Here is a 25930-nt window from a genome sequence, read left to right on the forward strand (position 1 = left end):
ACTGTTGTTAGCAATTCCATTTTTCTATGTTTATGATAACAGCACGTGTATGCTTAGTGTTTGATATCAGTTTTGTATACTGAACACCATAAAGAATTAAACGATTTGCTGATTACAACGGTTACGGGTTACTTCCCTACAAATAGTTTTTTTGTTGCAGTTTTTACTTGCTTAATGTAACTATATTACTTCTTTTTATTTTTTGCAGCCTTTTGGGTGCATAACATATGTATGTTCATAAATGAAAAATAAGAAAACATTATTTGTTATTGTGCCGTCACTTTATATTTATATTAACATTTCCTTTTCTCATTACCCTTTCATGCCATTGTCTTGCTTGCTTGTTGGGTCAGTAGGGTAACGCCGCCGAAACCGCGAAGACTTCCATATCCCGAATGCAACTGTGCTCAACATCTGCTCCTCGTCCGTTGGCTGCAATGTCACATCGATAACCATGGCTGTAAATCCAGCTAACGGCTAGCTGCTGCCGGATAGCATTGTTGTGTGTGTAAATACATGGCGCTGTACTTTTGTATGTGCGCGAACTTCCGTTATTCATACAAGATGCAGCGTTGAAAAATAAGGTCACCTTATGGCTCGCTAAAAACTACGCTGTTTTTATGTGCCGTAAGTTGATTTGTAGCTAGCTGGGGTGCTTCACCTTTAATACATATTTACACTTATTTAAACATAACATACTCATGTATATAGATTGATACGTGCAACAGCGATAAGCCCTGTGCCAATGTTTCCAAAACTCAATGTTGTCAAGGTTATTGAAGCCTCACACATCGGTCAACCAATATGGCACAAACGCTCGCCATTTTATTGCCAAAATTAACGTTATTCCCGGTTGAATGATGAATGTAGTTCACCTCCAGTATGGTGTAAACTCTTAACCTTTTAGCAGCAGAAATAATCTCCGCCTGTATTCCAGTCTGTTTAATTTCACTACAAAACTTGATTATATTTATGATATTTAATTTTCAACTCACAATCAACGAAACAACTGCAGACAACTTACTTACTGACAAGTTTTTTTAAGTTTATAGTTTTTTTCACTAAACAGTTGTTTGTATCTCATAAAGCTGAACGAGTTAGATATAGAGTTATAGAGACGAGCTAAACTTCTGATGTCTGTCTGTCTTTCCGTCCGCCCGATATGAAGATAGCGCCATAAAACTTGTCGAAATCAGACCATAAATTTTCAACACCCCAGATATCGAACAAGTAGAACTCAGTGCCTAAGGGTGAAATTTCAGCGAAAATATCGGAAATTCTCTCAGATATTTTAATGTAATTCAGACGAAATCTTTTTCTTCTAATAATATGTCTCTATACCAAAAATGGTTAAAGTTATAACTCCCCCTGGTTCCCATATACCTAATTATACGTTTTTCAAATAAACAAATGACAAGAGTTTAAAATGTTCGGTTACACACGAACTAAGCTCTTCCTTACTTGTAATACATAGTATGTGCGTATGTACGTATTTATGCGGAACGGCCTTCCGACCGCGTATTCAATATAATTGTAACTGCACATATCGACCCCTAGTAACCAGGTGTCCAAAAGTGCAGCGTCTCACCTGATGTTCTAGTAAAGTTTCTGTATCCGCAGGTGAACACACACATATATGTACGTACAAATTGCATATGCATGCAACAGAAAGCACACCAGATGTGCAGCTTATCGATCATGCTACGCAGCAAAAAAGTGCAGCAAGAAAAACTGTATTTAAGGAATAATTTAACTAAGTGGAATGTGAATATACTGCATATGTATATAAATATACCTCTATATATACATATATATATATATATATATATATTTCTTAAATGCGTATGTATGTATGTCACTGTACTCCTGCTAAACGAGTGACCCGATTTTAATGAAATGTGTATCTTCAGTAGGATTCGGGCCAATTAAATTGTTTATTTCATTAAAATTTTACATTTACAAATTGTTGTTGATTTAGATACGTTTATCAAATTCAAAAAAATATATCTATTTTGGAACTTCGTTTCGTTATTGTTACGAAAATGCCGCACTTTCTTTGAAATACTTTTTTTTTGTTTTTGTGAGGTTTTGTAAATTAATCTGGGATGTATTTACAGCTGTTGTCAGCTAATTAGCAACGACACTCATGTCCATACTTTTTTCGCTAATTTTTGCTAAACATATTGTCTATTTAAAAACAAAGGGTTAAAAAAAATTATTCAAAATACAAGTTTCTTTTTTTTTTCTAAAAACATGTGAAATCAATCCACGATTTGGGTGAGACAACTAATTAGAAATGAACATATAGTTTGAGATAAACACAATGATAATGAAAAATATTTATTTTTAGTTAGTACAGTAGTTTTCCGAAATAACGAATATTCGTTTTAACGGAAACCGCTTATAACGAACATGCAAATTGTTTACATTGAGTACCTTAAATAACGAACATCGGGAATTTGTAAGTACTCGGTTTAACGAACAACATGAAGAAGACATAAAGTTAGGTTAGTCAGGCCACGCATAGACCAGTTGTGGTAGATCTTTCCCGCGAGCTTTGATTTTTCATACCATGCACCTGTCTATGTCGTCGTACAGACATTGCATGGATTTACCGATGTCGTTCATGTTTCCGGGTGGTAGCTGTGCACCACTCTTGGCAATCCCGTCTACGATTTCGTTGCCCTCGATGCCTTCATAGCCTGGCACCCAGTAGAAGTGTAGCCTCATATTTCTGGCGACACTCTCCACTGTTGTCCTGCTGCTCAAAACACTTTCGAAACGAGGTTACTGCCTTGATTGCTTCTTGGCTGTCTACGTAGACGTTAACTTTAGAGCAGTGGTCGGCAAACTTATACAATCAAACAATTTATTTTGTGAGAGTGTATGCGTGTTGAGAGCTACTCAACTGACCAAGAGTTCTGTTCTACTGGTCCCGTACTTTTTTAGAACTGGTAAAATTAGGACCAATACTGGTTTCCTAACAATAATTTTTATAGGGTTCGTTAGCTTAACACATACAATCAATTGTTTTTACTGCGTAGAAATGTGTATGAAAACGCTATAAAGCAGTAAACTTTATGTAAATTAAATTTTTTGCAAAACAAAAATCGATAGTACTACTTCTAATTAAACAAACAATTATTAATTATATTACAAACATTTTAAATGGCGAATGAAGTTGGAAAATTAATCGTTGTGTTTGTATGAACTGACTTGCAAAAATAATAAAAAAAAATCTAAATAGAAATACAATAATATATATAAAAGCATTGTCTTTTGTGGTCATACATGCGTGCGTACAATCCACCTTACGTCCTGCTCGCTGTGAAGTCAGCAAGCAACTGACCTGACCTCGCGTCTATAATGTAAAAATGATTGCAAGTACGTGTGTTTCACACGTACACTCAGTGTGCGCTCAGAGAGCGCTCCGCGGGCAATGGGCTGCCGATCACTGCTTTAGAGTATCGGGTTTGTGCGTTGGAGGCAAGCTCTGCTGCCTTCCCAATAACAAAGACCTCTGCTTGAAATATACTGCAGGGGTTCGGGAGTTTGAACGGTTGTTTTATGCCTAATTCCGGACAGAATATCCCTGCACCTACTCCATAATCCATTTTAGAGCCATTTGTATAGATATTTAAGGTGTTGCGTGTAGTTTCGGTATCCTTGCGCCAACCATCCTTTTCCATGTTTACCTTAAACTCTCTTTTCCAGTTATATAATGAGACCAGATAGTCGTTGTACATATTGTATGTACATATATTCACCTGTTGCCAGCATTCGTCCCGCCGATTTCGCCGCGCGTTGTCGGCAAAGAAATCTATAGGTGGCAGATTTAATATTTGTTCTAGAGCAGCCGTTGGTCTCACTATTGCTGTGTAGCACCAGTACATGAGAGAGGGGGAAAGCCCCCAGGTAGTGCCGAGCATCTTCCTGCATGCATATAGAGCATTCCACAGAAGTTTGGGGACCAAGACTACTCCCAGGTATTTCGTACGGTCATTGAGCGGGAGCTCGGTCCCATTGGACCCCAGTCCCAGAGCGGAAGTTGACCGAAGCCGAGCATAACGCTGCGAGGTCTACAGTTCAGAAGAGTTTTTCGCCGCTGACTCGCGGTGTTATATTTATTCACTTGATTGTAGTGATTACATGACATTTATACTCTCGCAACCTGTTGTCACCAAGAAATAAAAGAGTTAGATATGGGGTTATATATATATAAATGATCAGGATGACGAGTGGATTTCAAATCCAGATGTCTGTCCGTCCGTCTGTCTGTCTGTCCGTGAAAGCGACAACTTGAGTAAAAATTAAGATATCTTAATGAAACTTGGAAAACCTGAAGAGCTTGCTTTCGAAAATGGGCAAAATCGGTCCACTGCCACGCCCACAAAATGGCAGAAACTGAAAACCTATACAGTGTCATAACTAAGCCATAAATAAATTTATTAAAATAAAATTTGGAACACCGGATCGCATTAGGGAGGGGCACATTTGGATGTAATTTTTTTGAAGAAGTGGGCGGGGCCCCGCCCTCAAATAGGTTTTTTGTATTTATCTCGCAAATCAATAAAGCTATATAAACCAAACTTTCTGCAGTCGGGTCTCTTACATACCCCACCACACACCATGAAAATAGTTGAAATCGGATAATAACCACGCCCACCTCCCATACAAAGGTTAGGTTGAAAATTACTGAAAATGGATTAACTCACTAACGAAAAACGTCTGAAACACTAAATTTTACAGAAAAAATAGCAGAAAGAGGCTGCACTCAGATTTTTTTACTAAATGGAAAATGGGCGTGGCATCGCCCACTTATGGGCCAAAATCCATATCTCAAGAACTACTCGACAGATTTCAATGAAATTAGGTATATAATATTATCTTGACACCCTGATAACACGGATGAAAAATAGGCGAAATCGGTTAACAACCAGAACCTACTTTCCTTATTTCAATTTTGAATTCCATCTGATTCCTTCACTTTATAATGTATACATAAGGAACTAATGAAGATAGCGGAATAAAACTTTACACAAATAGCGCATATCATCCCTGGCTTCACTTGTGAAAAAATTTTCGAAAACGGACTATAACATTTCAACGCCCCAGATATCGAACATGTTAAACTCAGGGCCTAAGGGTACATTTTAACCGAAAATATGGGTAAATTTCTCAGATAATTTAATGTGATTAAGAGGAAATTATTTTCTTCTAATACCAAAAATTATTAAAATCGGGTCATAAGATCTCCTAGCTCCCATATACCTAATTATTGGTTTTTCAAAAATACGGTGGGCATTTTTCCGCATATATTTTTTGGTTAATATGTGAGAGATCTTAGCAAAATAAAGTGAGCGTATAGTCTTGGATATAGTGTACCGTAGTAGTGAAAATGAATGAAATGTATATACATATGTATATACGGTAAAAGGACACCGGAAGTTTAAATATCCTTATATCGGGTACAATTCTATACAATTCTATATGGTCTATACAATTCTATACAATCGGAGAATACAATTGTTTTTACTTATGACTCAATCTCCTGGAAAAAACCATTTTGGTCCTATACCCAGAAAAATTTTGGTCCTATACCCAGAAAAAATAGTAGATTTTGTTGTATAGTGTTATGTTTATTGGCGTTCAGCGTTGTCAATGTCTTTACCTTCAGACATACATATGCAACATTAACACGCAATAAACTGAATATATATGCACATACATAAAAATTCCTTAAAGCTAAATCATAGTAAATTATATTGTAGAGCGTCTCAATATTTCAACACAAAAATTGGTTGCAAGCGTTTTTTCCAATGTGTGCGAATTAAATACATTTTCCATTCACTTTTAATTATACATTTTTTTTCCTTTTTGTGTACATTTGAAGTGTCCGTGTTTAAAAACGCATACAGTAGTAACTCGTTTATCCGGCCCTCAGTTATACGTATTTGCGATTATGCGGACTACCAACCGCGACAAATTTATATGTACCAGAGATCCAGATTGAGTACTAATGAAATTAGTGCACTAACTCATGAGCCAAACAAATTAGTGCAAATGAGTACTAATACTAATATCAAAAATGACTAATGCTCATTTCCACCAAACCAAAGAAAATGGAAAATGATACAGGACCATCTAATGATATAGCATTTCATGCCCTGGAAACAGCTCTCAGGTGGTTTGAAAAACAAACAGAGAGTGATACTGTGAGTTTACTAGAACTGAAACGAATTCGTGATATAGCAGCAATGAAGAGAAAAAGTTGCTTACGTCAAATGAGAATTACCAAATATTTTAAACCAAATTAAACTTATTACCTACTTATTTCATGATTACCAAATGCAAATTACCAAATACATATTGTAAACAAATTATTCGTACATACGTACCTAAATATTTTATTTCATGATTAATGCTGCAGTTTAGTATTATGTATGTAATGTAATCTAAGAAAATATGTACATACATACATACAAGTAAGTAAGTGTTCATTTCTTAATAAACATTGATTTTCGTTGATATCTAATTGGTTTTCTTCATACATTCGATTATCCGGATTTTCGATTATCCGAATGCCTATCGACAACAATTAGTCCGGTTAATCAGGTTTCTACTGTACTTGCAAATGATAATTTAACCACACTCCAATGGCACTCCTTGCGCCAACCATGCCAACCTGTCCCAGTCCAACGCTTTAACCCTTTCTAACGGCCAAAACAACACTGCAGTCGAAGCGAACTTTTTGTTTGCAATTTTCAGCTACCGCCACAGCTTTTCAAAAATAATTAACCCACACCACCCAACACTGGGCCACAGCGCCACAAATATATAAAAGGCCAATATCACTGCTCGCTCCATTGATCTCTGCTTTCTTTGCCATCATAAAAAGTCGGCAATACGCAAAATAAAAAGAGCAGCAAAGTAACGCAAAGTAAAAAATATATAAAATTATTTATTGGGATGCCGTGAAAAAGAGTAAGATAAATGAGTGCCGAAAGAAAGAGCAGCAACCAAATGCGAATTGTCTTGGCGCAGCAGTTACACAACTCGCTGCCTTCGGGTACTTTCAGTGTGTAATTTTATTTGCAATATTTATGTCTTCTTTTTTCCGCTGTTGACCCAAGTCAACACAACTCTGCCTTAGCAACCACCACAGCTCCACAGTACACATTTAACGCAACGACAAAGCAGGGAAAGGGTTGAGATGTGCCACAAAAGTAAAATTCCAATTCTGATTTTAAGAAATTTATTGTCCATTCCATTTCTATACACACGCAACATGTAGTACAGCAAGTATAAGAGTTTTGTGAACATAACGATTGTTTGTAGCATCTAGAACTAAAAAAGTTAGATATGGAGTCTCATATAGCAAAGTGTTCTGGGTGACGAGTAGATTTAAAATCCGGATGTCTGTCAAGCTATAACTAACTGAAACTTGAAACGTTAACTCAATAACGAATGAAACCGCTGCTCCAAATACTTCCTCGAGTCCCCTTCCGTTTGACTTTATACCATGTGTTTCGGTTAATATGCGAGTTGTCTTACTAAGCAAAAAAGAAGTTAATATCTCTTGGAAATAATGAATATTGGTGGCAAAAATCGTATGCTGGTGGAATTTATGTTGAATATATGAGTCAAATTGTATTTCAACTTAATAAAAAATGAAATAAATTAATTGCCTGCGTGTAAGATGTGCGGTTACACCCGAGCTGAGCGCTTCCTTACTTGTTTCTTTTTGAGTATTGTTGCTATTACGCGTCACATCCCGCCCACTGTCGTTTCGTTCAAAGCGTCTTCCATCGGAATTTATCAAAAGTAGAAAATAAGAAATTTAATTTCATTCTTATGTTTGTTTGTATGTCTACTGTTTGTGTGTGGGGTGGGAGGCTATTCAACTTCATCCAACTTTCTGCTCATCCAAAGGCAGTGAGTTGCAGCGCGAAAGGGTAAAAGGGGGTTGGAAGACAATTATTGAATATAAGTAAAAATTGCTTTTCATACAAGTAAAACTACAATGATTGAAATCAAAAATCAAGGAAAGGCTAACTTCGAGCGTAACTGGATATTATATACTTTCTTGATTCATTGATGTAAATCTATTTAGACAATTTGACCCACATATTCGGCATTAAGTCCACTAGAATAACAAAAATCATTACATATAGTATATATATTCCTGGACCGATTTCACGGTTTTCACCACCAAGGTACACTGTATTCAAAACTATACACTTAATCTTGCTATGGTATCTCACATATATGTATGCTCGATATATGAATATATCCAATGTCCAATAGAATAACGAAAATCATTATACATACATAGCATAAGTAGTTTAGGATAAACTATTAAAAGAGAGATGGGCGTGGTTATTAAACGATTTCTTCATTTTCACACAGTATGAAGAGGTGTTAGACCAATTTAGTTGATTTAACATTAATTCTTTATGAGATCTGTATGTAAATTAAACCCAATAGGGGTCGTTGTCACTTTTGGTCTTTCAGTGGAATGATACATATAGTATAATTGCAACTATAACACATAATGCTCATGTTAGCTCAGAATATAAAGGGTGATCCATTTCGATACTCCCTACTTTTTTAAAGAAAAAACACAGAAAATTCAAACTTAATGTGGAAAGTTTATTATAATTCGAAAGAACGTTCTGGTTTGATTCGAAGGGAACTTGAGCGCATAGACTTTAGACTTTACATATCCCTATAGGAAAAAATCTAACGGTGTGGTATCACCCGATCTTGGGGGCCAATTAGGCTGGTCGATAAATATGTAAAATTATCTGCTCACCGAAGTGTTCTCTCAATGAATCCGTTGAAGCGATGTGTGGGAACTGGCGCCGTCTTATTAAAACCAAATTTCGACGAGATCACAAGCTTTAATTCCAGGCATCAACCGGACGGTTATGATGGCGCGATTACGGTCGCCATTGTCGCTTACGGTCTCATCGGTATCCTTCTTGAAAAAATACGAACCGATGATTCCACCGGCCCACAACAACACCAAACCGTTTACTCGTAATACTCTCAGTAGGTCGATTATGATGATCATAATTTGAGTTAAGCGCCCGAAACACATTCGATTTTCACAATAAAGTTGAACAATTTGTAAAAGTTTTTCAGGCGTAAGTCTTTCCAAGATGAAATGCCAAACAATACGTAACAAAAATAACATGACAGCGGAACACGACTAACGCGTGAACTATCAATAAAAGGCTATTAAAATGGTACCTCTACTTGGATCACCCCATATTAGGTAAGCCGAGTAATGCCGCGATTTTAGTCATATATAACGCTAAACTTGATTTTCTTAAGACATCAGGCATATTGACCGATATACGAGTATACGATATAAAATCAAGCGGTGTATATTGGTGTTAGGAGAAGACATGTATTGATTTTATAGAAGACGAGTTTATGAATCTAGTGCAATATGAAATGTTATCTGTACAACATACCATTTATTTCACTATATCTTACATTTCCGTGTACCATTTGACAGTTTTTCATGTTGCCTACACTCATACTGATTATCGTGACGTCATGGTATTGTAATATTATCATCTAACATGCTTAAGATAAATTATTTAGATACGTGACGATTACGATATTTTCGATCTACAAAGATGTTTGTACACATACATATACAATGTGATCGCTCTTACAGTTAAGATAGTTTCAAATTGACCAGAAAACTGCGTGAAAATAGTAAAGGCAGCACAATGTGGCACAGATGATAGCGGTACAAAAGATAGCTACTTTTTACACTCCCATAGTAATGCAATTCACCGCTGTCAAAACCGCAAAGACAAGCATTGTGGTGGTACACCGTTCTTCACATGTTCGATGTATCGCACGCATGCGTTAAGTAGCGTTTGAACCCTTTTCATAGCTTACTATTTTTTTTTTTTTCATTATTATTTTCAATCCTTTGTGCCCATACGTGTGTGCTGATAGATATATGGCGGTTGATCAAGTTTTTTGTTTACTTTTGCGCTACTTGTGTGGCTTTAACAAGAGTTATGCAGCGTGTGTGTGTGTTGTGAAAACTGTGGTCACACGCAAATGAACTATGAAGTTTTGGTACATACATGTGTGTGTGTGTATGCGTGTGTTTTTCAATGACTTTCGATTACAACTGTTTTTATTGAAGCATAAAATGTCTTTGAACACATTATCTTTTTGTTATTATTTTCATTATTACTATTATTTTAACCCTTTTTGTGCAATAATGCATTTAACTCCCGTTTAGCCGCAATCGCGTGCTGGTCTACACAATTAGTTTAGTCAAGAATTTAACGTCCCAAAAAAGTATAAAATATGCATGTGTCGCACGTATGTATATGTTCATACGAATTTAAATTCGGTGTGAAAAAATTCGAATGTGTACAAATAAACGGATAACACTTCTTATAGTTAGTAAAATGACTTAGTCAATTTGAGCCATATACCACTTGCGTAATAAAAGCAAACTCATGATATTGTTTAAGAAACGTAAGCCGATATCAGCTAAGTCTATCACGACCTACAAAGCTTCAATATTTTATGTATCAAGTCTTTGGCGCATGTGTTCAGTGCCAATAGATTTAATTATGTGTAGCTCGCGTTGTTACGTTCCTGCTGAAATATTAAAGGGTTACATCAAGTTAGAATTTTCAAAAAATCTATTATTTTTCATTTTGTACATACAGTTGAACTTCCATAACTCAAACTTCCTTAACTCGAAGTTCTCCATATCTCTAATCGTTGAATTTGAAAGAGAAGGCAAATTTCATAAAAAAATTAAACCCTTAATATCGAGGTAGAATTTTAAAAGGGTTCCTATATATAAAGTTACGCGCATAATGTCACGATGCGTCAGATCATTTGAAAGTAGTAGGCCGGTGTGGCACCCTGTTTTTCTCAAAACTGCATTTTGAAAGTCTCATGTGACCAAAATTTCTCGGAAATGGCTGAACCGATTATTCTCAAAGTTTTACACAGGCTTTTGAACTATATTTTCTAGTACTTAAACGCAGCTTCTTATTCCCGATAAAAATTGTTTTTTTTTTTATTTTTATACAAAATTGAAGGCCAAAATTATGACAAAAAACCAATTTTTTTTAGAAACCGCCCTTTTGTAAAGAAGAAAAACAAATTATTTGTGGTGTCCTCGCATTGCAAATGACTGTCTTTCATGGTCTACGTGTGTTTCCCTGCTGTAATATCCATTTTAGCGGCATGTCCCCTTTAGCAAATGGTCTCATAATATTCTGCATTATATCCACGTAAACATATCGGTCCATTATGTCAGAAATCTTGTGAATTGGGCCTACACCTCTGTAAGAAAAACAACCACAAACCATGATACTTGATCCACCATGCTTCAAAGTTTTTGCGGTGAATCTGGAGTCGTACTCTGTATTAGGGGGGCGTCTTACATACTGACGGGACCCTTTTCCGCCGTATATAACCTCTTTCGACTCGTCGTCGGTCCACAAGATGTTGTGCCATTTCTCAATCGGCCAAGTTAGGTCTTTGGCGAATTTAAGACGTCGTGCTTCATGATTTTTTTAATAAAGGTACTTTTCGAGGACTACGGGCATATAAATTATGTTCACCTAGAAGTCTTCTCACTGTATGAACACCGCAGGTCAGGTTCAACTCGTCCCGAATCTCTACAGCTGACATTATAGGTCGAGTCTTAGCGCATCCTACGACTTTTCATACACAATGCTCAGAAAGAATCCACCTTGCTTCCCGTTTTTTCTTTTCTTTCTTATAAATAATAGCATTGCGAATCATTGTGGCTGAACACACTACAAGTTTTTCCACTTATGAGAGATTGAATCCATTCTCGATTTTCATCACTACAATGCTTCCCTCGGCCCACATGTACAGTCATATTTTTTTTTTACATTTTCACTGAATAACTAATAAAAAAACAGGAAACTTACTTTTCGAATCATAAAATAAAATACTTTTCAGTAAAAGTAAAGTTTTTGCATCAGCTCTCCATTCACTACTATTTATTACATTGCTCGCTCATAAAAACAGATATCGCAATATAATTACGTAGCTGTAAAAAAGTAACGGTAAGTGTTTCACACTTGTTGTTGTATATAACAGGGCCATTGCACTTCAGAGAATATAACTAGAATAATGATCGACGGCAATATCATAAAATAAACTAAATTTAAAGCAAAATTATATTTGCCAAGAGACGCTACTATTTCAATGCTCGCAATATATATATATGTATGTATATATATATTATATTTACATTTTACTATCTATTGCTTCCTTCTCAGACTCGTTGCTTTGTGTGTACCTACATATGTCAATATGTTGTTTGATGATGAAGTATTTTACTTCTAAGAGCATAGCTGTCGATAAGCTAGTGATGTCCAGAGTCGGCCATAATATAATAGCCGCCGTCAAAGTAGCAGGCTTATCTGCGATTGTTGCTGTATAGTGGGAATGAAATCGTTTTACTACCATTGTATTTAAAATCGCGTAAAATTCGCCTGGACACAGCCGTGTCCAACGCGTATGAGCAGCGCCTATGATTGAGGGTAGCGGCCTTCGCTGAAGGTTATGCAAAGGCCCACGTGAGGGTGGCGTTTTGTGCATGAGGTGGATGACAATGTAAGCAAGAAGAAAGGCAAAGGCATTGTAGCTTTTTTATACTCTCGCAACAAAAGTTGCTAAAGAGAGTATTATAGTTTTGTTCACATAACGGTTGTTTGTAACACCCAAAACTAAACGAGTTAGATATAGGGTTATATATACCAAAGTGATCAGGGTGAAGAGTGGAGTTCAAATCCGAATGTCTGTCTGTCCGTCCGTCTATGCAAGCTGTAACTTGAGTAAAAATTAAGATATCTTGATGAAACTTGGCACACTTATTTCTTGGCACCATAGGAAGGTTGCTTTCGAAAAAAGAAAAATCGGACCACTGCCACGCCCACAAAATGGCGAAAACCTAAAACACATAAAATGCCATAACTTAGCCATAAATAAAGCTATGGAAATAAAATTTGGTATGAAGGAGCGTACTATGAAGGGGCATATTTGGATGTAATTTTTTTGGGGAAGAGGGCGTGGCCCCGCCCCCAAATCGGTTTTTTGTATATATCTCGCAAACCAATAGAGCTATATAAACCAATCTTTCTGCAGTCGTTTTTTTTAGCCATTTCCTTATACAGTCCAAAAATGACAGAAATCGGATAATAACCACGCCCCCCTCCCATACAAAGGTTAGGTTGAAAATTACTAAAAGTGGGTTAACTCACTAACCAAAAACGTCAGAAACACTAAATTTCACATAAGAAATGGCAGATGGAAGCTGCGGCGTCGCCCCCTTATGGGTCAAAAACCATATATCTCGGCCGATTTCAATGAAACTTGGTTTGTAATAGTTTCCTCACATCCCAATGATATGTTGTGAAAATAGGCCAAATCGCTTCACAACCACGCCTACTTCCTATATACCAGAACTTTGAAGATGATCTGAATCGTTTACTTTACAATATATAAAGTAAGCACTAGTGAAGATATCGGTGCAGAACTTTGCACAAATACTATGTTTATAGTGTGGCAGCCGCATTCTAAAAATCACCGAAATCGGACCATAGATTTTTAAGATCCCATATATCGAACACCAGGACCTCGGTGCTTATAACCTAATATTATGATTTCCAACTTTCAATGGACTTTATACAATATACATGACGAATATGTAGGTCAAATTGTGTATTACAGTATACTCTCGAAAAGTAAATTCTCAGAATGTAAATAATCGCGGAAAAGTTAATCACCTTTAAGATTACACATGCACCTCGAAAAAGTAAATTTTTTAATTTTAATTTCTAATTTTTTAATTAGAAAAAGTAAATTTTTTAATTTACTTTTCAGAGAGTGTGATAAAAAATTCGAAACGAAGCAAGCAGCGTTTTTTACGATGTTGCAAAAACACTTACTCTCTTGTTTATCGCGTCTTTGTAGTAAATAAACTCTCCTACTTGATCCACTGCTTTAAAAATGAAAACGATGCAAATCAGGTGTCAGACTTTTTGAATTGTCGTACAAAAATGGTCAGAAAATATATTGCAAAAGAAAAAAAAAACAAAAGAATATTCAAGATTTTTTCTCTTCATAGTAAATATATATGTATGTATGTAAATGTAAATATGTTTTTCATGTAAATCCATATGTTTTATTGAAGCAAATAAATGAATGAATTTTTTAAGTTTAAAAATGCATTTGTACGTGATTGGCGTTGCAACCGTTTAGCCGGTTATAGCCGAATCGACGATAGTGCGCCATCTCTCTCTCTCCTTCGCAGTTCGGCGCCAGTTGGAGATCCCAAGTGTAACCAGGTCGCTCTCCACCTGGTCCCTCCAACGGAGTGGAGGCCTTCCCCTTCCTCGGCTTCCTCCGGCGGGTACTGCATCGAACACTTTCAGGGCTGGAGTGTTTTCGTCCATTCGGACAACATGACCTAGCCAGCGTAGCCGCTGTCGTTTTATTCGCTGAACTATGTCAATGTCGTCGTATAACTCGTACAGCTCATCGTTCCATCGTCTGCGGTATTCGCCGTTGCCAATGTTCTGAGGACCATAAATCTTACGCAAAATTTTCCTCTCGAAAACTCCTAGTGTCGTCTCATCTGATGTTGACATCGTCCAAGCTTCTGCACCGTAAAGCAGGACGGGAATGACAAGCGACTTGTAGAGCTTGATTTTGGTTCGTCGAGAGAGGACTTTACTGTTCAATTGCCTACTCAGTCCAAAGTAGCACTTGTTGGCAAGAGTTATTCTGCGATGGATTTCGAGGCTGACATTGTTCGTGTTGTTGATGCTGGTTCCCAGGTATACGAAATTATCTACAACTTCAAAGTTATGACTGTCAACAGTAACGTGGGAGCCAAGACGCGAGTGCGCTGACTGTTTGTTTGATGACAGGAGATATTTCGTCTTGTCCTCATTCACCACCAGACCCATACGCTTCGTTTCTTTATCTAGTCTGGAAAACGCAGAACAAACGGCGCGGTTGTTGCTTCCGATGATATCAATATCATCGGCATACGCCAGGAGCTGTACACTCTTGTAGAAGATTGTACCCTCTCTATTTAGTTCTGCAGCTCGTATTATTTTTTCCAGCATCAGGTTAAAGAAGTCGCACGATAGTGAGTCACCTTGTCTGAAACCTCGTTTGGTATCGAACGGCTCGGAGAGGTCCTTCCCAATCATGACGGAGCTTTTGGTGTTGCTCAACGTCAATTTACACAGCCGTATTAGTTTTGCGGGGATACCAAATTCAGACATCGCGGCGTAAAGGCAACTCCTTTTCGAGCTGTCGAAAGCAGCTTTAAAATCGACAAAAAGATGGTGTGTGTCGATCCTCTTTTCACGGGTCTTCTCCAAAATTTGGCGCATGGTGAATATCTGGTCAGTTGTCGATTTTCCAGGTCTAAAGCCACACTGATAAGGTCCAATCAGTTTGTTGACGGTGGGCTTAAGTCTTTCACACAGTACGCTCGATAGAACCTTATAGGCGATATTTAGGAGGCTTATCCCACGGTAATTGGCACAGTTTGTGGGATCTCCCTTTTTATGGATTGGGCAGAGCACACTGAGATTCCAATCGTCAGGCATGCTTTCTTCCGACATATTTTGCAAAGAAGCTGATGCATGCACCTTATCAGTTCTTCGCCGCCGTATTTGAATAGCTCTGCCGGTAATCTATCGGCCCCCGCTGCTTCGTTGTTCTTCAAGCGGGTAATTGCTATTCGGATTTCTTCATGGTCGGGTAATGGAATATCTGTTCCATCGTCATCGATTGTGGGATCGGGTTCGCCATCTCCTGGTGTTGTACTCTCACTGCCATTCAGCAGGTCAGAGAAGTGTTCCCTCCATAATCCCAGTATGCCCTGGACATCGGTTACCAGATTACCACCTTGGTCTCTACATGAGGATGCTCCGGTCTTGAAACCTTAGTTTAGTCGCTTCATTTTTTCATAAAATTTTCGAGCATTACGTCTGTCTGCCAGCTTCTCAAGCTCTTCGTACTCACGCATTTCGGCCTCTTTCTTTTTTTGTCTGCAGATGCGTCTCGCTTCCCTCTTCAGCTCTCGGTATCTATCCCATCCCGCACGTGTTGTGGTCGTTTGCAACGTTGCGAGGTAGGCAGTCTGTTTTCTCTCCGCTGCGAGACGGCACTCCTCATCGTACCAGCTTGTTTTTTGTCGTTGCCGAAAACCAATTGTTTCGGCTGCAGCGGTACGCAGTGAGTTTGAGATGCCGTTCCACAGTTCCCTTATACCGAGATGCTGATGAGTGCTCTCAGAGAGCAGGAGTGCAAGTCGAGTAGAGTATTTCGTGGGTGTCTGTTGCGATTGCAGCTTTTCGACGTCGAACCTTCCTTGTGTTTGTTGACGGGCATTCTTTGTTCGTGTTTCGATCAGTAGGCAGCCAAGTAGCTTGATGTATTTTCTTATGCTGGAATCTGGTACTACAGACGACCATATTTCGGGCCCCAGCGAAGTCGATCAGCCTCAGGCCGTTTGGCGATGTTTCGTCATGGAGGCTGAATTTTCCGACTGTTATGCCAAAGACACCTTCTTTACCCACCCTGGCGTTAAAATCGCCAAGCACGACTTTTACATCGTGGCGGGGGCAGCGCTCATAGGTGCGTTCTAGGCGCTCATAGAAAGCATCTTTGGTCACATCGTCCTTCTCTTCCGTTGGGGCGTGGGCGCAAATCAGCGATATGTTGAAGAACCTCGCTTTGATGCGGATTGTGGCAAGACGTTCATCCACCGGGGTGAATGCCAGGACTCTGCGACGGAGTCTCTCTCCCACCACAAATCCAACACCAAATTTGCGCTCCTTTATATGGCCGCTGTAGTAGATGTCACAAAGACCCACCTTCTTCCGTCCTTGTCCCGTCCATCGCCCTTCTTGGATGGCGGTGATGTCAGCCTTGAGTCGTATAAGGACATAAACCAGCTGGGCAGAGGCACCTTCCCAATTAAGGGTTCGGACATTCCAGGTGCATGCCCTTATATCATTATCCTTAAAACGTTTGCGGGGGTCGTCATCAAAAGGGGGGTGTCTCATCCGAGGCTTTCGTAGATTTTTCATTGGTACTTCGTTTTTATGTGGTGGGTCCCAAGCCCTACGCAAAACCGCATAAGCGGCCTTCGCCTTCTCACTTTAGCTCGCCTTCAAACGGATGTCTGTTGGCTACCCAGAGGATACTTGGTCTAAAACCGGAAGTCGTAAGCTGCTTGAACCATGTGGAGAAGAATCGTTTCTGGCCACTCCCAAGTGAATGATAATCAAAAACTTTCCTCACTTGCGTGAACTTCTACACATGATCCCATCCTCCTAAAAATGCATATAATATTATAAAAACAGATAATTTATGTATATATTTGGAAAAGTAAATTATTCGAAAAAGTAAATTACCCAAAATACCAATCGATTTACTTTTCGAGAGTATACTGTATATAATATAAATAAAGTTAAATAAATAAATTGCGAGAGTATAAAATGTTCGGTTACACCCGAACTTAGCCCTTCCTTACTTGTTATACATTTGTTTGTTAGCCATGCAGCCACTTGCGAGTCGATGAAACCATTTTGTTTACAATCCCCGCGCTTTCTCGTAAATTATTATTTTTTATTTACACTCCTTTACAGCCATATATACAGTTTCCTTTGCTATCTACTGTAATTTTTTTAATATCGTTCGTACCATCATATCCTTCATTTTAACTCCTACCTACCTACCTTGTTGGGCGCTTCTTTCTTCTTGTTTCCTGTTTATATGTATACTCTGTACACGCTGAGAAATATGTGAATTAACGCTTGTGTGGAAACCCAAAACCTTAAGCGAACTACGTACAATAAAAGCATAGAAAGCATTTATACCTATGGATTTATAAAATGGTTTTTATAAATTTAATGGCAAATTCACGGTATTTGTAGTGGTTTTATATTTCGAAATAAAACTCGCATGTTTTTGTTGTTTTCATACAAATTTTTCCAATTTTATTTTATTTAAGTAATATGATGTACAATAAAAAAAATTGTATGTTTTAATGAAAATTCTATAACTTTTTTTTGGAATATAGTGATTTGAATTAGAGAAGTTCCACTGTAATTACATTTTTAATTTAAACAATTCGACATATCAAAGCTATATAACAGTATTTTGCGAAATTTTTATTTAAAAATATCGAAAACTCAGCCGTTGGTAACACAACTCACTTGAGGTCTCAAAAAATAGAAGCGTCTGCCGTGGACATCATAACTCATTATTGGTGCAACCAAAATTAAAAAATCAAAAATATTTCGTTAGTAAATGGATAAAACTAGTTAATGAACGCAGGAAAGAAGAAAATATGAAAATATGTATTTTTGATACATTTTTAACAAAAAAACTTTGTTTTTTATTTTAAAATTTTGAAAAACACTTAATTCAAGTAAAATGTCACATGCTTTTTCGCTGCGTGTATAAAAGGCACGAAATACTTCCGCAACGCATATATAACAATAAAAATAAAATGCTGAGCAAACAAACAACAATAGAATTGAAAAAAAGTAGCAAACAAGAAATGTTGCAAGTGACCAAGTGACAAGCTAAGAAAAGGCTAACGAGAAAATTAAGAATATGAAAATCAATTGGCAACTTAACGCTTTTAGGCAGCAGTGGTTTTTACCGTATTATAAGTATGTTATATACATACATATGAACATATGAATGTATATATCGACATTTGACTAACAGATAGCACTTTGTATGACCTAGCCCGTTCAAGTTAGTGCCAGCATTTTATTAGCTACGCTGCTTTAATCTACCTTAAGTAGGATGGAAATGAATTCATGAGCGCCCGTCTGTGCGTCAATTCCTAATGGGTGCGAGGGTTGTGCTGAACATTGGGTAGCGCAAATGCGGGACAGCCTGTACGCTCACTTAAGCAATGCGTCGGACATAGGCAAATGAGGCGAAGGGAGGTGAAATCAGCCGCAACAAAGCGTCGAAAAAATATTCAAGGAAAAGAAAAAGTAAATAAAAACACAGTGGGCATCTCACAGCGTTGAAAAATTACTTTTCAACTATGTGTATGTATGTATGTGTAGAAGCTTCAGATTATTGGCATTGCACAGCTTCAGAAAGCTTCATTTAACACGAATGCGTTGACACAAGTACAATAACAACATAAAGGATTTTATACGAAAATTCGGTGTAAAATAATTAATTGAAGTAAAGGCTAAAGGCAGTAAGAAAATGTTGACCGCAATCCCGCACAGTTCAGCTCCACTTGCGTCATTTACGTATTTTCTTCACGATTCTGTATGGAATTCTGTCAAAAGTACCATTGACAAGCTAATACTGAGGTGCATAAGATACCTTGCATAGCATATACCCTATTATGCATTTATACATACATACTTATATACGGGAAATGTAACCGGATTCACGCCAACCGAACAATTTTAAAACAAATTTAAAAGTGCGCACAAAATAATTAAACAACAAAGGAAAGCACACAGTAACTGAACTTATGAGTGCGCAATGCAAATGAGAACATTTAAATTAAAGCATTAGAGGAGTGCACACGTTAGCTATATAAGAGTCACAGAGAGAGTTTTTGTGTTCGACTGGTTCTCAATGCCCCCGATGCCATTTAAACGTAACGTTTGCAAAGAATCGGTCGCTGCCAATGGATATGACAGAGAATAATAATTACCCATTACCCATTCAAATGGGTAGAAGATTCGGCAGCTTGTTTGGATGATTCTTCTTTTTGCAAACTGCAACGAGGGTTGCTGTAAGAGTGGCACTATGAAATTAACATCAAAATCTCAAGAAGTTCTTGCACAAAACTGTGCATATTTGACATAAATCGGATCATTTAATTCGAAAATAATGAATTTCTTTATACTAGACTTTATATTACACTACTCAGCAGTGTATTGGGCAAAACTAAATTTTGCCATGAGCGTAAGTCATAAGTAAAGAAATTGTATTCTCCGATTTTCGAAGTTAGCCTCCAAAATCGAATTATTTGTTTTGAAACATGGGTTTGTTCAAAAAATTATTATTAATTACAAGATATAGTTTCTGAAAAATCTTGGTCCTTTTCAAATACATATTTATGTTAAGAGGCCTTTAATGTTTTATAAAACAATTTTTGACCTGACTGTCCTTAATAGTCTAAGTGTATTTCCTTTTAAGGGAACAGCCATCGAACCTAACCTAACCCTAAGAGTTTTTGTTTAAGTTCATGCCTCTATTCAACAAATAATAATAAAAGATAAAGTCATAATTCTTAAATAATATAACAAAAATTATGAAAATATTTCTTATATAATAATAGATACTATTACTTATCCACTTTGTCGTTGGTCCGTACAATCGATCTTTGGCAGGCGAAGAAATTGCACACCCAACCTTTCTTCGCCTGTATATATTTCTGTTCCCGCGTTTCAGCGAGTTATGAGTGAACCTTAAATTATATTGTTATCGTTTCGGACGATAAACGACGTCTACAGACAAGTCTGGTAGATATTTTCGTGTCAAAAGTTTACTTGATATCGACACGTTTTTGCAGCGATGGCTGGAATGGATAATTTTTCGTGGTCTTGGTTTCCGAATTTTTCACTTCGTAAATATGTGGGGATTCCCAACTCATGAATTATTTGAATTAAATACTTTTTATTTCTGAAAAATTTACAGTGAAAAATTTTAGTGATTTTGTACACCTTTCCCCTTCACCTTCAACCATTATGTATGTTTTACTGAACCTACTGTATATATAATATGTGAATAAAGGTTATACGTTGTTTGAGTAAGCAATCGTCATCGTGGCATTATCGTATTACAGAGATACTTCTCCCAACGGACACATGTATCAGACGGACACCGCCATTGAGCGAACATTTTTCCATGCACCAAGATAAATAGGATAGTATGTTGATGTTGACGAAATTAATTTTAAGCTTCAACAGTCGTTGCCAGGAAATCTTATGTCTTTTAAATCAAACGACACTATTGCTGGTGAAAGTGAAAGTTTAAATTTTCCAATGGATTTTTTAAATCCACTCCATCTCATAATTTTCGGTTGTAGATTAGGTCCCCTATTATTCTACTGTGAAATTTGAATCCACTTCGATTATACAACGGTACAAAATCAGTTCCGTTTGCCACGTTTCCAATGATACCGTCAGCATACCCTACGATACCCTTCCGAACATACGCTAATGATATACATACATAAATATCAAATCCAAGCCATCATCTCAGTTTTCCCCTGGTCATGTTTTGTGGGCGTATTAATAAAGCGTTGCTGCCCGAAAGTAAAACCAATCGAGCGATCCCGAATATGATCGACTATCAATGCAAAATGGCTGATCAGCCATAGTGCCAACAACACATAGTTCTAATACCCGTACCTACACACTTTCAATTTCAAATTCACTGCAGCGAACTGTTGGTATATTTGTGGTACTTTCAATGAGTGTACGAAATAATATGAGGGCCTGAGAACTATGGAAATAAGTGTGTGCCTGAATATATGTAGTAAAAAAAGTATAGCACTGACGCCTGACTGGCCAATTGCCTAACAGCTACCTACGCCACACACACAAAAGTGGTGGGTAACAATTATGGCGTTTTTTTAACACACACTTTTGGTAAATTTTTTTCTATACGTTTCAATATCATACGCGTTTACTATAATTGTTTCGAAGCGCACCTTTTTCCTATGCAGAATACGGGCACTTCGGCCGTCGTTCATGTTGATGTGGGTATACGTAGAGCAATGCGTAGGGGATGGTGTGTGTCGCTGACAGGGATGGTTGTGATCGTACAAGCATGCACCGTTTACCGACATTGGCATTATTTAGGGGTAACCTTATTTGTGAGGAAGCATTGACCGCGTTTCTTGCTATGCTTGGCTATGTGTGTCCTGCTCTTGGATGTTAATATAAGTTAAAGAACGAAAATATTAAATAAAGCAAGCTTTGCAATTAATATTTCTTAACAACCTATAAGAATGGAACAATTAAAGAAATGCAATCTCTGCAATTAATATTTCGCAACAATCAAAATGCAAGCCCATAACTAGCACGAAAATAAGCCAGCGAATCAGCAACTCGCGCACCGAATTGACCAATACGTAAATCAGCAGCATCAGCTAAAGCGCACATTTATATAGGGCTAGGTTTAACATAATAGTTTCAGTTATAATTCAGCAGTCGTAACTCACCAATTGTAATCAATCAATTAATTGTCATGTAAATAAATATTGGCAAAAATTAAATCACCCATTTCGTGTTTTTATTTATTTTTATTCTTATCAACAAGAATAAAATTAACTGGCGCCCGAGCAGGGACCGGTACGTGTAACGATACGGCAAAACGTTCAGTTCGCGGCTTGCAATAACATTTGCAGCAACCGGTCAAATCGCGAAGTGTAGAAAAACGCACAAACTCGGGGAAAATAAACGTCGTTTAAAACTACGATCATCGGCGGTCTCCAAATCTTGCAGGCAAGGCCGCAGGACACCCCTATGAAGGTACGCATCGCAGGAGCCTCAGTAGTAACAGAAAAGTTACAAAAAGGATGAAATCCGGATCGTCGAGGGAAGGAGCCACATCATTAACCAGAGTATTGTAAGATTAATTAAATTTATCTCTAAAAGTCGTTATTATTATAAAAAATGTTTGAAATTATCATTATTGATTATTTATAAAATCAATTAGAAATTAATATAAAGAAAAGGAATCAAACATTACGATTTTTGTAAACAGCCAGACACTGGTTATAATTAAACTGAAAATTTTAACAAAAATTACGGCATTATTTCCGAAATTTGCATAAAATTCGTTAATATTTTTAAACAGTTTATTCATTCTCTGAAACGTAATTAAATTAATAATTGCGTGATTATTTTATGGCCAATCCAAACAATTTAATCAGGCTTTCAAGACTTAGCGCATCCACAACACAAAACAGAATTATGGTCGAAAACGTTGACCGAGCTGCACTTGCTGCCACGATTAGTGAAATTATAGCACAGCAATTGCCAGGATTATTAAGGCGACAGAATTCTCCGGAAGAATTCGCCAATGTAGCCGATCCGGTGATCGCTCCAGAACATGCCAGGAATTTAGGTGACTTAGATAGGGTACCAGACATAGTAAAAACAATACGTGAGTTTTCAGGTGATCCATCCGAATTCAGTTCATGGAAAAAGGGTGTAGATCGTATCCTAGAAGCATATAGTGCTTATCAAGGTACACCAAAATACTATGGTATCTTGCATACCATACGAAATAAAATAATACATGCCGATATGGCAATGGAATCCTATAATACCCCTCTAAATTGGTTAGCCATTTCCAAATGCCTAACATTACATTATGCGAACGTGACATAAATACTTTAGAATACCAAATGACTATGTTAGTCCAAACCTATAATCAATCAGTAGAAGAATTCCATCAGACAGTTTATAAACACTTATCCCTAATTTTGAATAAAATTGGTTGTATGGGATTAGGTAGAGAAGCAGAACAACTAATGACGAAAATGAGAGATAAAGCTCTAGATACTTTTGTACGAGGGTTGCGAGGTGACTTACCGGGCCTATTAGGAATTAAAGAACCAGTAGATTTACCTTCAGCACTACATCTGTGTTTGAAATTAGAGAATCAAACTTTTCGTGCAAACCATGCTGCAAACAAACAAGCAATTTCAGGAATCAGAATTCCAAACCTATACCAGCTGCACGCAACATTCAATTTATAAATAGACAACAATCAATCCCATCAAGACTTTACCAATACTAACAATATGGACAACAACCTCCAGTCCCACCAAGACTTTACCAATACCAACAATATGGACAACAACCTCCAGTCCCACCAAGACTCTACCAATACCAACAACATGGACTACAACCATCAATCGCACAACCAAGACAGAACTTTAACAATTTCCAACCTACTGCCGCACCTCGACAATCATTCTCAAATAGACAATGCCAGGCCCCACCTAGGCCTACGGCACAAAAACCATTGCCTCGCCCAGAAAAATGGTCAATTACATGAACCGACCACGTTTCGGGGTTGGCAAAAGACCATCTGACCCAAGAGCAGATGTACATAAACGACAGAGAAACTTTAACATACAAACATCTAATAAAGAAAAAGAAATACGATCCGCTGAAACGTACGCTACCACGACAGAATACGAACAAGCAATTACAGATAACGAAAACCATAATAATCTCGAAGAAAATTTTAACGAGTATATAGACCAAATATACGAAGTCGACAACGAATTCCATGATAATAATTATCTAAATTTTTTAGAATAAAGAGTTCCTCTCTTCCATATGTTGTATGCAAGATGAGGAACGGTCAAATTATAAATATTTTAATAGATACAGGATCAAATAGAAATTATATCCAACCGAAATACGTTAACAATCCAATTCCAAATTAAAAACCATTCAATGCTATTTCCGTAGGAGGCAGCATATTAGCATCATAAAATAGCAAATATCATTAACATTAATGACGTAGAAATAAAATTCTTCGTTATTACCCACACTAAAATCATTCGATGCTATCTTAGGCAATGATAGTTTAAAGAATTAGGCGCTGAAATAAAGATCAGCAAAAATATTATGACACTTAAAAACGGAATTACAATTCCTATCAAAGAAAAAAATTCGAAGCCATAAATACTATAACTCCGAGAACATCCCATTTATCCGAAATACAGAAAACAAAACTTAACAGGTTACTTAAATAATTTCCAGACTCATTTGCCGACCCTAATCAAAAACTGACTTACACAACTTATGTAAGGGCAGCGATACGAATTTATCCGACACTCCGATTTACTCAAAGTTTTATCAGTATCCTATGAAACTGAAAGACGAAGTGAACAAACAGATAAAAGAACTTCTAGAAGACGGAATAATCCGGCCTTCTAGATCCCTGCATAATTCACCAGTGTGGATTGTACTCAAAAAGGCAGATGCCTCAGGCGAAAAAAAATATCGCATGTTCATCGACTACTATAAACTTAACAAAAAAATCATTGCAGATACATATCCCATTCCTGAAATAAACGAAGTACTCACTCAGTTAGGAAACAATAAAGTATTCTCCGTATTATAACTTAAAAGTGGTTTCCACAAAATACAATTAAAAAACAGCGACATAGAAAATACCGCTTTCTCCGTAAATAACCGAAAATATGAGTTTACATGACTCTCATTCGGTCTCAAAAATGGTCCTTTAATTTTTCAACGTGCATTGGATGACATACTTAGAGAACATATTGGGAAAATATGTTTTATTTACATACCGACCAGTATACACTTCAGACGAACTAATAGCAGACTTAGAAAAAATACTTTAATCCCTCTGTAATAAATGGTATCTATCCACATGACTCAAGCAGCTCACGACTTCCGTCTTTAGACCAAGTATCCTCTGGGTAGCTAACAAACATCCGTTTGAAGGCGAGCTAAAGTGAGAAGGCGAACCCGCTTCTGCGGTTGTGCGTAGGGCTTGGGACACACCAAAAAAACGGAGTACCAATGAAAAATCGAAAAATAAAGCCTCGGATGAGACACCCCCCTTTTGATGACGACCCCCGCAAACGTTTTAAGGATAATGATTTAAGGACATGCACCTGGCATGTCCGGACCCTTAATTGGGAAGGTGCCTCTGCCCAGCTGGTTGATGTCCTCATACGACTAAAGGCTGGCATCACCGCCATCCAAGAAGTGGGATGGACGGGACAAGGACGGAAGAAGGTGGGTCCTTGTGACATCTACTACAGCAGCCATATAAAGGAGCGCAAATTTGGTGTTGGATTTGTGGTGGGAGA

Source organism: Zeugodacus cucurbitae, chromosome X, assembly GCF_028554725.1.
Source record: "Zeugodacus cucurbitae isolate PBARC_wt_2022May chromosome X, idZeuCucr1.2, whole genome shotgun sequence".
In the NCBI taxonomy this organism is placed as follows: Eukaryota; Metazoa; Arthropoda; class Insecta; order Diptera; family Tephritidae; genus Zeugodacus; species Zeugodacus cucurbitae.